The 12,575-nt window shown below is 50.7% G+C and overlaps 1 protein-coding gene across 7 annotated transcripts in view; it reads right to left on the reverse strand.

The window, feature by feature from the left end:
* Positions 1-12,575, reverse strand: part of Gsg1l (GSG1-like) — a 207,533-nt gene that overhangs the window by 81,830 nt on the left and 113,128 nt on the right.

A 12,575-nucleotide genomic window follows, 5' to 3' on the forward strand; every position in this document is an offset into this window, starting at 1 on the left:
CTGACTTTACTGAATCTGCAGGGGATGTGTATAACTCGGGCTCAGATGCTCCAATCTTCCTTTTCAACATGCATATGGAAGAGAGTTGACTTTGGTAAACATAAGCCCGTGCTGGAACGGCAAGTGTTGGTGTCTGGAGGACACATCGCAGACGGTGGGAATAATGAAGCGGCGGGAGATGGTATGAGACGCCAGAGACGGGCAGAGAAAGGAGCAGCAGCCAGGCCTCGGTTATGGGGAGGGGTAGTCAAAGACAGGAGAGAGGCCAGTCTCCCAACTTGCTGCTGCTGCTGCTAATGGCTAGATTTGCAGCAGAGACTGGGTGACCTTCGGGGGCAGAAGAAATGGAAAGATTTCTCATCAGGTGGGCCCCAGCTGACAGTTAATCCTGTTAGCTGCACTTTTTGCCTTTTTAAAAAACAGCTTGGCGAGGTCAACTCTGACCCGCATCGATGGAATTGATGGGTTTGCAGACGATTCCCTTCCTTGCTGAGAGTCTCCAGGGCTGACTCCTCACTGGGCTCAGAGACACCAGGGGGAGTCGAGCCTCAGCCTCCCGTGACCTTGAGTGTGGGCTCACCTTGGTCCCTCACTGCCCTCATTGGAGAAGTCAGCCTGGTAGACATGGAACCAGAGTGACAGACAGGGCAAAAGCAAGCACCTGTGGATGCTCAGGGCTTGATGCCGGTACACGTGACTATGGGCTTGATGCTGGTGTGTGTGCATGTGTGTGTGCATGCGTGTGTGCATGCATGTGTGCGTGTACACATGCATGTGAAGGTTAAGAAATACCCTTTCTAGTGAACGAGTATAATTATTAGCAGTCATAGTCCAGCCTCAAAGGAGGGATAGCGTCCAAGAGCTGTCTGAGGACAGCATGCACCTACCACACACCCAGCCATGCAGTTTGTCAGGCCTCTCGCTGGAAGGAGCTACCCTAGAAAGGCTCATTTTTACACTAAACATGTTTTTATGTAGATTTCACACTAAATAACAGAGGAAGTCAGTCACCATGGCTGGGGTGTGTTAGCTCAGGCCTCTAAGCCCAGGACAGCTCAGAGAGGCAGGAGGATGAGGAGTTCAAGGTCATGCTCTGCTACATATCTGATTCAAGGCTCCCTTGAGATGTACAAGACTCTATCTAAAATATGACGAATTAGTTAATTAATAAAGTACAGCAAAAGATCCCATCCTAATAAGTAAGGAAAAAATCGAGGAGTCACAGAGGGGAGATGCTCAGCATTCATTCTCGTTCTGCCTCTGCGCTTGCACGCATGAATGCTTGCACGCATATCCCCAAGAGCGGCACACACGGAAGTGTATGTAAATCACCTGCATGTGCGTCACACACAGAAAGCATAGACTAGTAGACATGTAAACATTCTCATGGGCACCACACTCACACGGAAAATACACAGTAGTAGAAATATAAAAATGCCTTCATATGCACATACAGAAAGTATAGAATGCTAGATATGTAGGCACCTTCCATGACTACCATTATCAAGTATAACGTGCTATACGCAATTGGACATTCTCTGCCTCCATGTGACTGACCGTGTGCTAGGTTTGTTAAGGTCAGCACCGCCACAAGCAGAAGATTGAAGTCCTGGGATGTCAAGACAGTGATGGGAATTTTCAGTTCCGTTGTAGTCTCATGGGAGCAGTGTGGCCATGTGACCGTCATTACACAGGTTGATGGGGTCCAGCACGATGTTGCTGATCATTTGTAGGTGGGTACTCTGGTGAGGGGGAGCCTGAGATTGGGGCAGTAGCCATCACCATGTGGAGCTACAGCTCCTGTATCATGCGTGAAAACCAGGTCATAATAATCAATGCTCAGACAGAGAAGTGTGAATGGTGGACTTTACCAGAGAGCCAGGACAGATGACACACCGCTATTGAATCCCGGTGTATTCACCTAAAAGTGGGCTCTCTGCTCCCACTTCCTGACCCGTTGTAAGTGTTGGGTAACTCATTGGTGAGTCAAGTGCTAGCCCCTCTCTGTCTGTACATGCTATGTGAAGCCTTTGCTGTTCCTACTATGATCCTCAGTGCTCCCGGTGTGATGTCACCCAGGGACCCAAGGTCTGGGATAACAGCTTATCACCCTTAGATAAAGTCTTTCAAGGGCTCAGCGAGGAACAGTTGCAAAGTCACAGGAAACCAAGATATGATAGTGTTTCAAGGGGGGAAAAACCAATCATTTTATCTCAAAACAAATAAATAAACAAATAAGAATCCATCAGTTTAATACATTGGATCAATAAGTCACAGCACGGCGGCTGTGGGCTGAGTTCGGCAGCGCGCCCTGAAGAGAGCATGTTAAATCATGTAAATGACAGGAACCAGTCTGCCCGGGCTGGGAATGGCTCCGTGACAGCTGCTGCTTATGAAATGTCAGCGTGGGGAGATCAGTGGCCAGAAGGTGTGGGCTGCCAAGAAAAGGCCAGAGGCCTTGAAGAAGCAAGAGGAGGATCTCTGGAGTCACAGAGCCTCCAGACTGCCTGCAAATGCGAGGCTCTCTGTCCACTGTAAGGTGGGATGGGCTGTCTCAGAGGAAGGCAGAGGCAGGCAAGGGGCTCACTGTGGCAGAACGGGAACTCAAGGGCAGGGCCACTCTGTCAGCAGACAGGGGACAGAAGTTTGGAGGAAAGGACCATCCAGAAAGGGAAACTGCAGAGGAAACAACAGGTCTAGCCCTGTTGCTAGCATCCCTGCCTTCGAAGTCCCAAAGGCAGGGCTCAAAGGTCCACCTGCTGCTGGGGTGGGGGTGGGGGTGGGGGTGGGGGTGGGGGTGGGGCCTCAGTTTTCTCCTTGGGAAAGTCAGGGATTCTCGCACAAGCTGCCAGCAGACAGAATCCAACCAGCAGAAATGTCTTGTTTGGCCCACACAATATTTTTAAAAATATCTGCATTCATTGTCAACATTTAAAAATAGGAAGGGCCTCATCAAACTGCAGTTTTCTGAAGTTCATTTGCAAATCGGGTGGGTGTGGCATGATGAGCTGAACCCCCACTTGGCCAAGTGAAGCCAGGGCTACCTCCCAACAGAGCACGCACTGACAGGGTGGCACAGACCCCGCCTCAGCCTTTTATGGCTGCTCCCTGGGTTAACAGCCCACATGACGGTGTCTAAAACCATCTCTGTCCCTGATACCTCAGGGGTTCAGTTTTTTTTTTCTTTCTGGCTTTGTTTATTGTTTGATTGATTACTCACAACACCAAGTCTCCCAAGGTAGCTCAGGCTGCCCCGAATCTGTCAACTTCCTGCTTCAGTGCCCCAAACTCTCCTGTTGCAAATGTGCCCCCCAACTCCTCCTGACTACGGATGTAATATTTCAAGACTCTGGGTGGTACCTAGACCACATGCTGGAGACACCCCTAGCACCTGAGTCACCAGCTTACTCTGGGCTAGGGTCTTAGCAATCAAGCAGGATGGCCGATATCCAGTATTAACTGGAAGGAAAGGCCTTTAGCTCCAATTCCTTATCAGAGCCAAGTATATGAAAAGAGTCTTCTTGTCCACAATTCAGTCTGAGGCTGAAATGTCTCCAACAGGCTTCCATAGTTGAACACTTGGCCCCCAGCTGATGGTGTTGTTTGGGTCTAGTTGAAGCAAGTCATAAGAGGTGGACCTTGAAGGACATACACACTCCTGGTTCTGGTCCATGCTGTCTGCCTCCAACTGGGCAGCATAGAAAGATGCCCCACCCCGACCCTGCCATCCCTGCCATGGTGACTGAGATCTTCTAAAACCATTCTCCTAAGTCGCTTCTGTCAGGCATGCACTGTGCCCAGAGGAGTAACTTACCCCCATTGCATCCTATAGTCTTTCTACAGAGGCCCAGAGATGGCGAGGTGTTCAATGTCACAATGATCTGAGTCCCCTTAACAAGTAAGGATGTCTTCTAGGCTTTTACTCGGGGTCACAGCGGACATCCTCAGTGGCTGCTCTGTGGGATGTAGCAGGGCACTTGGAGTGGCATTCCAGCGTCAACAGTCAGGGTCTCGAGAACATGGAGCCTGGCTGTTTCTGCAGATCCAGCTTTGCTAAAACTGTCTTTTCATATGCCACATGACTCAAAGCACACCAAGGCCTTGGCATGTCCAGGAGCTCTGGGATGTTCAGGACTACTGCCACCTAGACTACTGACTCAGGTCAGAAGTGGGCCAGCTCCCCTGCTGGCTGAAATGCATAATCAGAGTCGAGGGAGAGATCTGTAGCAACAGGTTCAAATGTGTCAGTGAAACATTTACTGCCTGAGCTAAGAGAGTCCCAAGCAGAGATGCTTGTCTCCAGCCTCATTCTCATGAAAAATGTTCCTACCCTACGTCCCAGCCCTATGCCCATGCCACCTCGCATGTCAGTGAACCTCGCAGAAGTGGCTAAGACCTTGAGGTTGGAAAAGCCTAATGAGAGGGTCCACAAGTGTTATCACAACGGGACACTATTGTGCAAGGAGGGAGGGGTGTGTTAGAAAGGAGATGCTCCATCAGAGGTGACATGAGCCAAGGGACCCAATCTGTTTTATAGTGAAACGAGGCAAAAGAGCAGGCTCTCGGAAGCATCCAGAGTACCACGAAGGGCTGGGGGGTGGGGCTCAGCTGTAGAACACTTGCCTGGCATGAGCAAAGCCCTGGATTCCATCTCCAGCACCATGAAGTTTCCAGAAAGCAATCCATCCCCTATGACAGACACTTTGACTTCACACTGGGACCTCATTGATAGATAAATCTATTGTTTTAAGCCACCTTCAAAGTCACCTCCTCCAAGAAACCTGTGGCCCCTTGGAGACCCTTGCATAAAATGTCTTGACCCTTTCACTTGGTGTCTCCTATAGGAGAAGAGCCTGGACATGGGTCAAGACCTCTGGAATTGATTGACCTTCCCTGATCTCTGAGCCTCAGTACACGGGAGGTCTTCAGGAACAAGTCCCCCTCCCTCCCTCAGCAACAACTACTGAACAAACCACTTGTCTCTGACGGTGCTACCCTTCCTCAGAGCTCAGAGGCCACAGTCCCTGTCAATTCTAAACCATCTCTGGCAGACGTGCCCTTTAGAAAGGACTCTTCTGGAGGGCCGTCTCAGAGCATCTGAGACATGTCATTGTGACCTTGGCCTTCGACAGCAGATAACAGGAATTGCTCATTCTCCTCAGGAAACAGAAGCCAACATTGGGAACACACCACTGCCTCACGTGTTGGGACCAGAGGTCAGGAGGTGAGAAGAGCTGGAGATTCCAAGGCCAAGGTTGAACTCTGGCCCCACACGCACGCCTGCAACTCCCTCTCAGGCCATCCTGGCCAAGACACTGACCTCCCAACCTTACTTTTCTATCTGTACCTTGTAGCCAAACGGAATAGAGGCAGTCAGAGAAGTTTCGAGAAGTTCCAAGGGCAGGCTTTGGGCTCCTGTGGCTTTGTGCCCCACCATGTGACCTGCTCCCCCTTTCTTTTGTTCTTTCTGTGCCTTTTCTGTCCCTCTCAATTCAGTTCTGTTCCTTTCCAGCTACCTATGATATTCTTACATTTTTATTTCAATGTCATGTTTGTACTTTTAAAGAATAAAGATTCTTTTGAGACTATGCCAGACCAGAACCACATTCCCACTTGCAGATAGTGCCCAGGGCTGAGTGGCAGCTGGCTGAGTGTGGACAGACAGGTTATTCTGTGTGCCAACTGGAGGAAGCTCTGTGTGTGTGTGTGTGTTTGTGTGTGTGTGTGTGTGTGTGTGTGTGTGTGTGTGTGTGTGTGTGTGTATCGGGGGGTGGGAAAGAAGCTAGGATGCACAGTCAACCATGGAGGTCAGAAGCACTCAAGGAGTTGGGGAGGAGGATGAGGCCATCAGGCCATGGCGGGAAGCTTCTCGTACCTCCTAGGCACCAGTTGATTCCATGCCACCTGCTGCAGGTCTAGAGTTGTAAGGCTGTTACTAGGGTGGGGAAGGGAAATGTCCCCTGTCCTGGTTCATGATTGTCTGTCTGTCTGTCTGTCTGCCTTTTCTATCAGCTTGGCATAGCCCGAGTTTGAGAGACCTTTGAAAGTAATACCTGCCTCTGGTTCTGGCCTTCCACTGTACTTCTGGTCCACCAGATGGGAGCAGCTTCCTCCATATTCCCATTATCATGGACTCATCCACCATGCCTTCCCTCCCATGGTGGAAGTGCTCTAAAACCACAAGCCAAAAGTACAGATTTTCCCTTGGGGAAGACATTTTGTCTTGGCAGTGAGGAAAGAAAAACAGGACAACTTCCCAGGCCTCGACCCTGCATCAGCACCGTAGAGCAGCAGAGGAAAAGAACCTGGTTCCAGCTCGCCAGGAGCCCCAAACTGAACAAGAGGATCTTGACCATGGCCATGTATATGTCAGCCAGGAGCACCGAGCACCATAGCTGCCTCTGACAGTGAGCACGCATCCTCACCCTGCAAAAATGATGGGAGGAAACTGAGGTACGAAGAAGTTAAGTGCAGAGCTCCAGCAAGCAGGGGGCGGATCTGGGACCGATCCAGTGGGAAGGGATGGGGAGGGGAGAAGGGAGAGCTTGTGTGCCATTTCCTGTACCCAGAAGCGTGTGGGCAGAGACTTAAACTTGCTGGGCCTAGGTGGCTTCATCTCCATAATGGGATGTTAGTGACAGTGCCCCAGTGGGGACTTCCAGGAAACAACAAAATACACAAGAAAGTGCCCAGGATGCAGGGAACAAAGGACTGAAGGCCACTGTGGGGCAGACCATGGAGCCAGCAGGGCTGTGAGGATGAGAAAGAAGCAGCTGGTCTGGTTGGAGAGTCCCTGGGGGGATGCCACCACAAGGATGAGAGGAGGTCCGGGAACATTGACCAGATGAGGATGTGAAAGCTAGGAGCTCAGTGGTTGAGTTGAAGGCCACACTGAAGGGCTAGGAGAGAGCAGAAGTGGCTGAGGAAGCCACAGGGTCAGGCTAGGTAGATAAGTTCTCCAAGCTTCCAAGAAGAGCCAAGAGCATGAGGAGAAAAAGAGAACACTTCATAGAGACCATGGTGGGTTCCCCAGTGACAATGACAGTCGTCAGGTGGTGGTAGACACAGCAAAGTGGTACCCACTATGGCATTGCCTCTGCAGGTCTCAGTGTGCATGGCCTCAGACCACATGACCAAGTCTTTAAGAGGACGGGCAACTCCATGAGTCCACCAATCTGTTCCCACCACTCTTTTTCCAGTCTTCATGATGGTAGAGCCTCCAACAGCTGAGATGGGGACCTTGGCCTCTGAAGAGCCACAAGTGTCCCCTCCTTGGCCACTCTATCTTCTCCTCCACCCCTGCTTGTCTCCTCTCATCATGGTACCCTTCCTGCTGTTCCTTCAAGGCAACAGGCCTACTCTATCTTACGGTCACTTGAACTTGATGCTCCATCTACCATAAATGTTCTTCCCAGGGTCCACAGTGACCTAGATATTGTCTGTGTCCCCTAGGTGCTCATGTGTTCAAATGTAAGACCTATATCATCTCATACCTAAATGCCATCAGCCTCGTCTTCCTGACCCTGTTGTTTAAAATTGCCAATAGCAGTGCCCACTGTGTCTAACCCCTTCAGCATCACGCATGGGAGCCATGGCTGACCTCATGCAGGTCAGCATCTCAAGTGGGTGCAGCATGGGCTCTGGGACTGCACTTTATAACCCTCATGGACTTAGAACCTGGTCATAGGGGGTCTGTTCCTCTTTATCCCACTCACCCTGAGACAGGGTGGGAGACTTGGACAGCCACAGCATTGCTGGGGACTCCAGTGCTTGACGAAATACTCAAATGGGACACACAAAGAAGAAGACACTCTTCAACCTGGTCTCCAAGGCATAGACAGAAGATTGATAAACTCCCCAAATCTCCACAGTGTATATATGTACTCTTAGGCCGCTCCAGCCAAGGTGACTATTTGACACCCAGGTTTCATCGGGTATCCAAGCTGATCTTGAACTTGATATCTTCCTCCTTCTGGGCCTCCCCAGTGCTTGGGTAGGCTGCCCGCCATGCCTCACTGCTAGATTGGGATTACTCAGACACAGGGGACATTTTCCTAGAGGGAAAACAGTACCACTGTGTGAGTGTGTGCGCGTGCACACACATGCCATGTAAGGGGTGGTGGGGTGGGGGTGGGGAAATCCTGTCTAGTCTGACAACCACTTTGTGCCAACTCTGGAAGGACACAGTATCTTTCATCCTGCCCTCTCCCCGCCACCCCCACCTGGACCACAGGATCCTGGCTTTATCACTTTGGCAGAGGAGTTTAAAAATATCCAGACTCCCCAGCTCTATTAGAGTTTGCTCTCTCATCTGGAGGTACCCACAAAGCTTTTGCCAATAAAAACGGCATTTTCCTTTGGTGTTTATAAAGATCAAAGTCCCAGGGAATAAGCAGGCTGGCGGCCTTTGAGAACAGCGGCTTCCCAGAGTCTGGGGTTTGAGGTTTCAAAAAAAAGGGGAAGTTTTTTAAGGAGGCCCAAAAGGTTAGGTTTCCAGACAGTTCACAAAAGAAGGAGCCAATCCAGTTAAGATCAGATGAAAAAATAGATCCGACCTCAGTAGTAATAAAATTTAGATTAAAATCCCATGAGGCAGCTCTGGAAGCAGGCCTATTAAGCAAAGACTTTTAAAGATGAACTCTGGGAGGCAGAGAAGAGAAAGTGCCTTTCCCTCGAAGACACATTGATTTCTCTAGTTATCCAGGTTCTCTGCAGGTAAGGGCCAGGCTACCCAGGCTGGCTACCATGTTGGGCACCCTTGGTCTTGGCTGCTTCTTCTGGAATGTTCTTTTGTCTTATCCTATAGCTGGCTGCTTTTCTTCACTCCGGTCTCAGTTCAATTCTCTACTCCTCCGTGATGCTCCAGAAAGGAGGATGGACTCCAACTCACCCCGTCACCCTGCAGGTCCCCCACCGAGACGCCTCTTTGTTAACCCTTTACAGCATTCCCGTGCTTTGGCTTTCCCATCTGTGAAATGGGTGCTCCTACTAGTCCTTCCTTCTTCATAACTCCAGGGACATAGGCAGGCCCTCACATCCTGCCCGTTCTGCCTCTACTCTCTCCTCACAATGCTCTGGACAGCCTAGCAGTGTTCCCTGTGGGTACAGCTTTTCCTTGCATTCTGGGAGCTGTGCCCAGGGCAGCACTGGGTATCAGAGTTTACAGTGTTTGGCTAAGGACTGGGCATGTGACTGGAGCTGAGCCAGTCAGGACCCAACTTGAGACTTTTTGGAAACCTTTGGATCTCCTTCCCACTGGGAGTTGCTAAACTGGGGAGGGGAAAATGGAAGTTGGGGTGGGGACACCTCTGTCCTCATACAATCTGTCCTCAGGAAACTAGTACAGGAAAGAGCTGAGCTCAAGCATATGGGGTGGTCAGAGCCCCTGGATCCAGCTATGCCTGAAGGAACTGTGCATAAACAAGTCTTGTGTAGGTTGCTGGCGGAGTCCTTTAAGCACTAGTAGCTTTTGGTCTTTGCTGTCCCTGTGAGGATGTTTATCACAGAAATGTTTGTGGTCTGTCTGCCTCCTGGGCAGCATCTTCACCCCTCTGTGTGAGCCGTTAGGCACAGCACTGACCAAGCCTCCAGGGAAGAGAGGAAAAAGTCAGGCAGATAAAGCCAGGCAGCTTGGGGCCTTAATGGAGGGGCTGCTCTGTCAGTTCCAGAAGCTCCGGACTGTGATCCGAGCAATTAACCTTTCTGTGGAAGCCAAGGCCAATTATGTCCCAGAGGTGTCCGGGGATCTGTGTAGCTGACCAAATGCCTCAGCCTGTCTTGGTTCTTGCAGGCTGAGTACACACTATCATCTCCCACAGCCCATGTTGCTGCCTGGTTTGTCTCCTCCTCCCTGCTCCACACACTGTCCTCAGTGACCTCTGCAAATGGAGTGCTGGCCACTGGTGGCTTTGTCTCTAACCAGGACATGCCCAGGCTAGCCCATTGGTGACTGAGTAACCAGATCCCCCCTAAGAGTCAGTCTACAACCCTAAGGTAAAAGCAAGCCACGAGTCTGCAGAAGCTTCTGGCCAGCTTTGGCAGGAGCTTTTGGAGTACATACTCTGCCTTGCTTACCTTTGAGGGATGTGGTTGTTACACAGCATGGTTGTGTAGGTAGCTGATACATCTAGGTGCCCTGGGTCCCCTCAGCTTTCCAGGTACTCTTCAGCTGTCTAACGTGTCTTTCCTGCCCCTGCTGTGATCAGTGCCACAGACCGAGTGGCTACAACAAAACACCTGAGAGTGAGTCAGCTACAGAGAGCAGAGCTTGTTTTCTTAGGATTCTGGAGGCTGAAGACTGAGATCAAGGGGTTGGTATGGAAGGCTGGGCCCTCATGGTATCTCCATGCCAAACTGGGCTACTCCAAAGTATGGCTATCCCTGCAGCCACTCAGATTCGGGGATTTGGGGCTCGTCTGACTCCTGGTCTCCTCTTTTGGAGGCAATAGTCACATCTCTGCCTGCATCATCGGAGGAGCTTCACCGCACTCTATTGTGCCTTGTATACCTAGCCTGCAAGGACTCACCTCCCAATGATGACATCAAGGCCACCCCCTCACCTCCCCCATTACCAGTGTGGTCTGGCCAGCGACCACCCAGGGAGGGTAGATCCACTGTGACACTGGAGGAAGCAGAGGATTTTCTCACTGTGATGTGTTCTGTCCGGCTCTGAGAAGCCACCACTGCCGGTCCTCTGGGAAGGGCTGTGACACACAGCCCACTGCCCTGCTCAGAAAGGCTAAGTTAAGCATAGTCACCAGCCTACAGTATCTGATAGTGAACTAATAGTCACATCCTTCATCCTCCCACGCTGCCCTGTGCATTTTTAGTACAAGGACCAATATGATATAGAGGGAAATGAAAGGTTCTCTTCAGGGGAAATACTGCTGCCAAGTTAAAAACAGGAGTTCCTTGGTGTCCACAGGGCTGGAGTCCAGGCTCTCTGGGGCACCAACTTAAGTTCCATGAACACAGACACATTCTCACATGAGCACTTGGGACATTTGATGTGAGGTGTAGCCAGAAAGTCACTTCCAAATATATATATATATATATATATATATATATATATATACATACATATATATATATATATACAGAGAAAGAGAGAGTGAGAGAGAGAGAGAGAGAGAGAGAGAGAGAGAGAGAGAGAGAGAGTCTCACTGTGCAGCCTAGGCTGCCCTTGAACTCGCATCTCTCCTGCCTTAGCCTATGATTATGGGTATGCATCTAAACTTTTAGAATAATTTTGAGCCACGGTTGTTTGGGTGGAGGGGTGTTTATGAACTACGCCGGCATCCTGTGCTGTGTTCGTTCCTAGTCAATTGCAGCTGACATGGTGTCACAAAAACCTCAGCTCGGAGGTTGTGACCACTGTCCCTTTTATACAGTGGGAAGCACCAAGCCCTGACAGTTCATGGGCATCCACTTGGTCCCGGAGCTTCTAAAGGGCAGTAGTGGGGATGGTGGGCTCCAAGGCCATGGGATGTGGCCAGTGGAATCTGGCCTTTTCATGCTGCTACAGACTGAGCCCCACATAGGAACTTCTCACTGAGGATAACCAAGCAAGGCAGGTTCATGCACACTCAGCTGCACAAGTGGGAGCTAGGCCTCAGTCTCCTCAAACTTGCAGTCCATGTCCTGAGTTTCTCAGGTAAGAACAATGTATGGTCATGTCCTACTTCTCCCCAATGGCTGCCTCACACACACACACACACACACACACACACACACACACACACACACACACACACACGCCAGCTACCTTCCTCCCTCTCCTTTTCCTCCCTCTCCCTCTCCCTCTTCCTCTCTCTCCCTCTCCTCCTTTTCCTTCCCTCTCCCTCCTCTCTCTCTCTCTCTCTCTCTCTCTCTCTCTCTCTCTCTCTCTCTCTCTCCTCCAGCCTGCTCCCCTTGCTGCTGGGTGGTACTTCACTCATTCCCCTGCCTCAGGGCCTGGGCATGGCTGCTCCTGATGCACAGAGTGTCTTCCCACAGCATCTCTATCTTCCACTTCCTTCTGATCTTTTGCTCAATGTCACCTTTTCTGTGAGGCCCACTTGCTGTGTGGCCCCAAGCTAGGGATCTGTCATTGTCAACAAGAGAGATAAACTCCCACCATTGTTTCACCTCCAATGCACCCATTCAAGCTCCCAGCATGCCTCAGGGGCAAGCCATGCCAGCTAAGACTGGCACTGATGGTCAGGCTTGGTCCTTATGCCTCTGAGCACATACAGTCGCAAGGGGTCAGTGACACAGTCAGAGATGTCACTGAGGACACTGCCTGTGTCTGAGTGCAACAGGTGTAGACAAGAGTGCAGAGCAGCCCGTGAGAGGACTGGGGACGGGCACAGCCACTCTGACACCCATCTGGCTTTGCCTCATGTGGTTAACATGCCTGCTCCTTAGGCTGGACAAGCTAGTCTTAGTCATGCAGCATAAAGAAACTCTGGTGCTGTAACACGTGCTCCAGAGATAAACAAACAAACCACCACCACCAAAACCAGGCAAATACCAATCGTGAGTAGATGGTATGTCTAGACGGCATTGCAGTGTTAGCACGGGAGAGTATGAGCTAT

This window comes from Rattus norvegicus, chromosome 1 (assembly GCF_021556685.1).
Source record: "Rattus norvegicus strain SHRSP/BbbUtx chromosome 1, alternate assembly SHRSP_T2T, whole genome shotgun sequence".
Classification (NCBI taxonomy): Eukaryota; Metazoa; Chordata; class Mammalia; order Rodentia; family Muridae; genus Rattus; species Rattus norvegicus.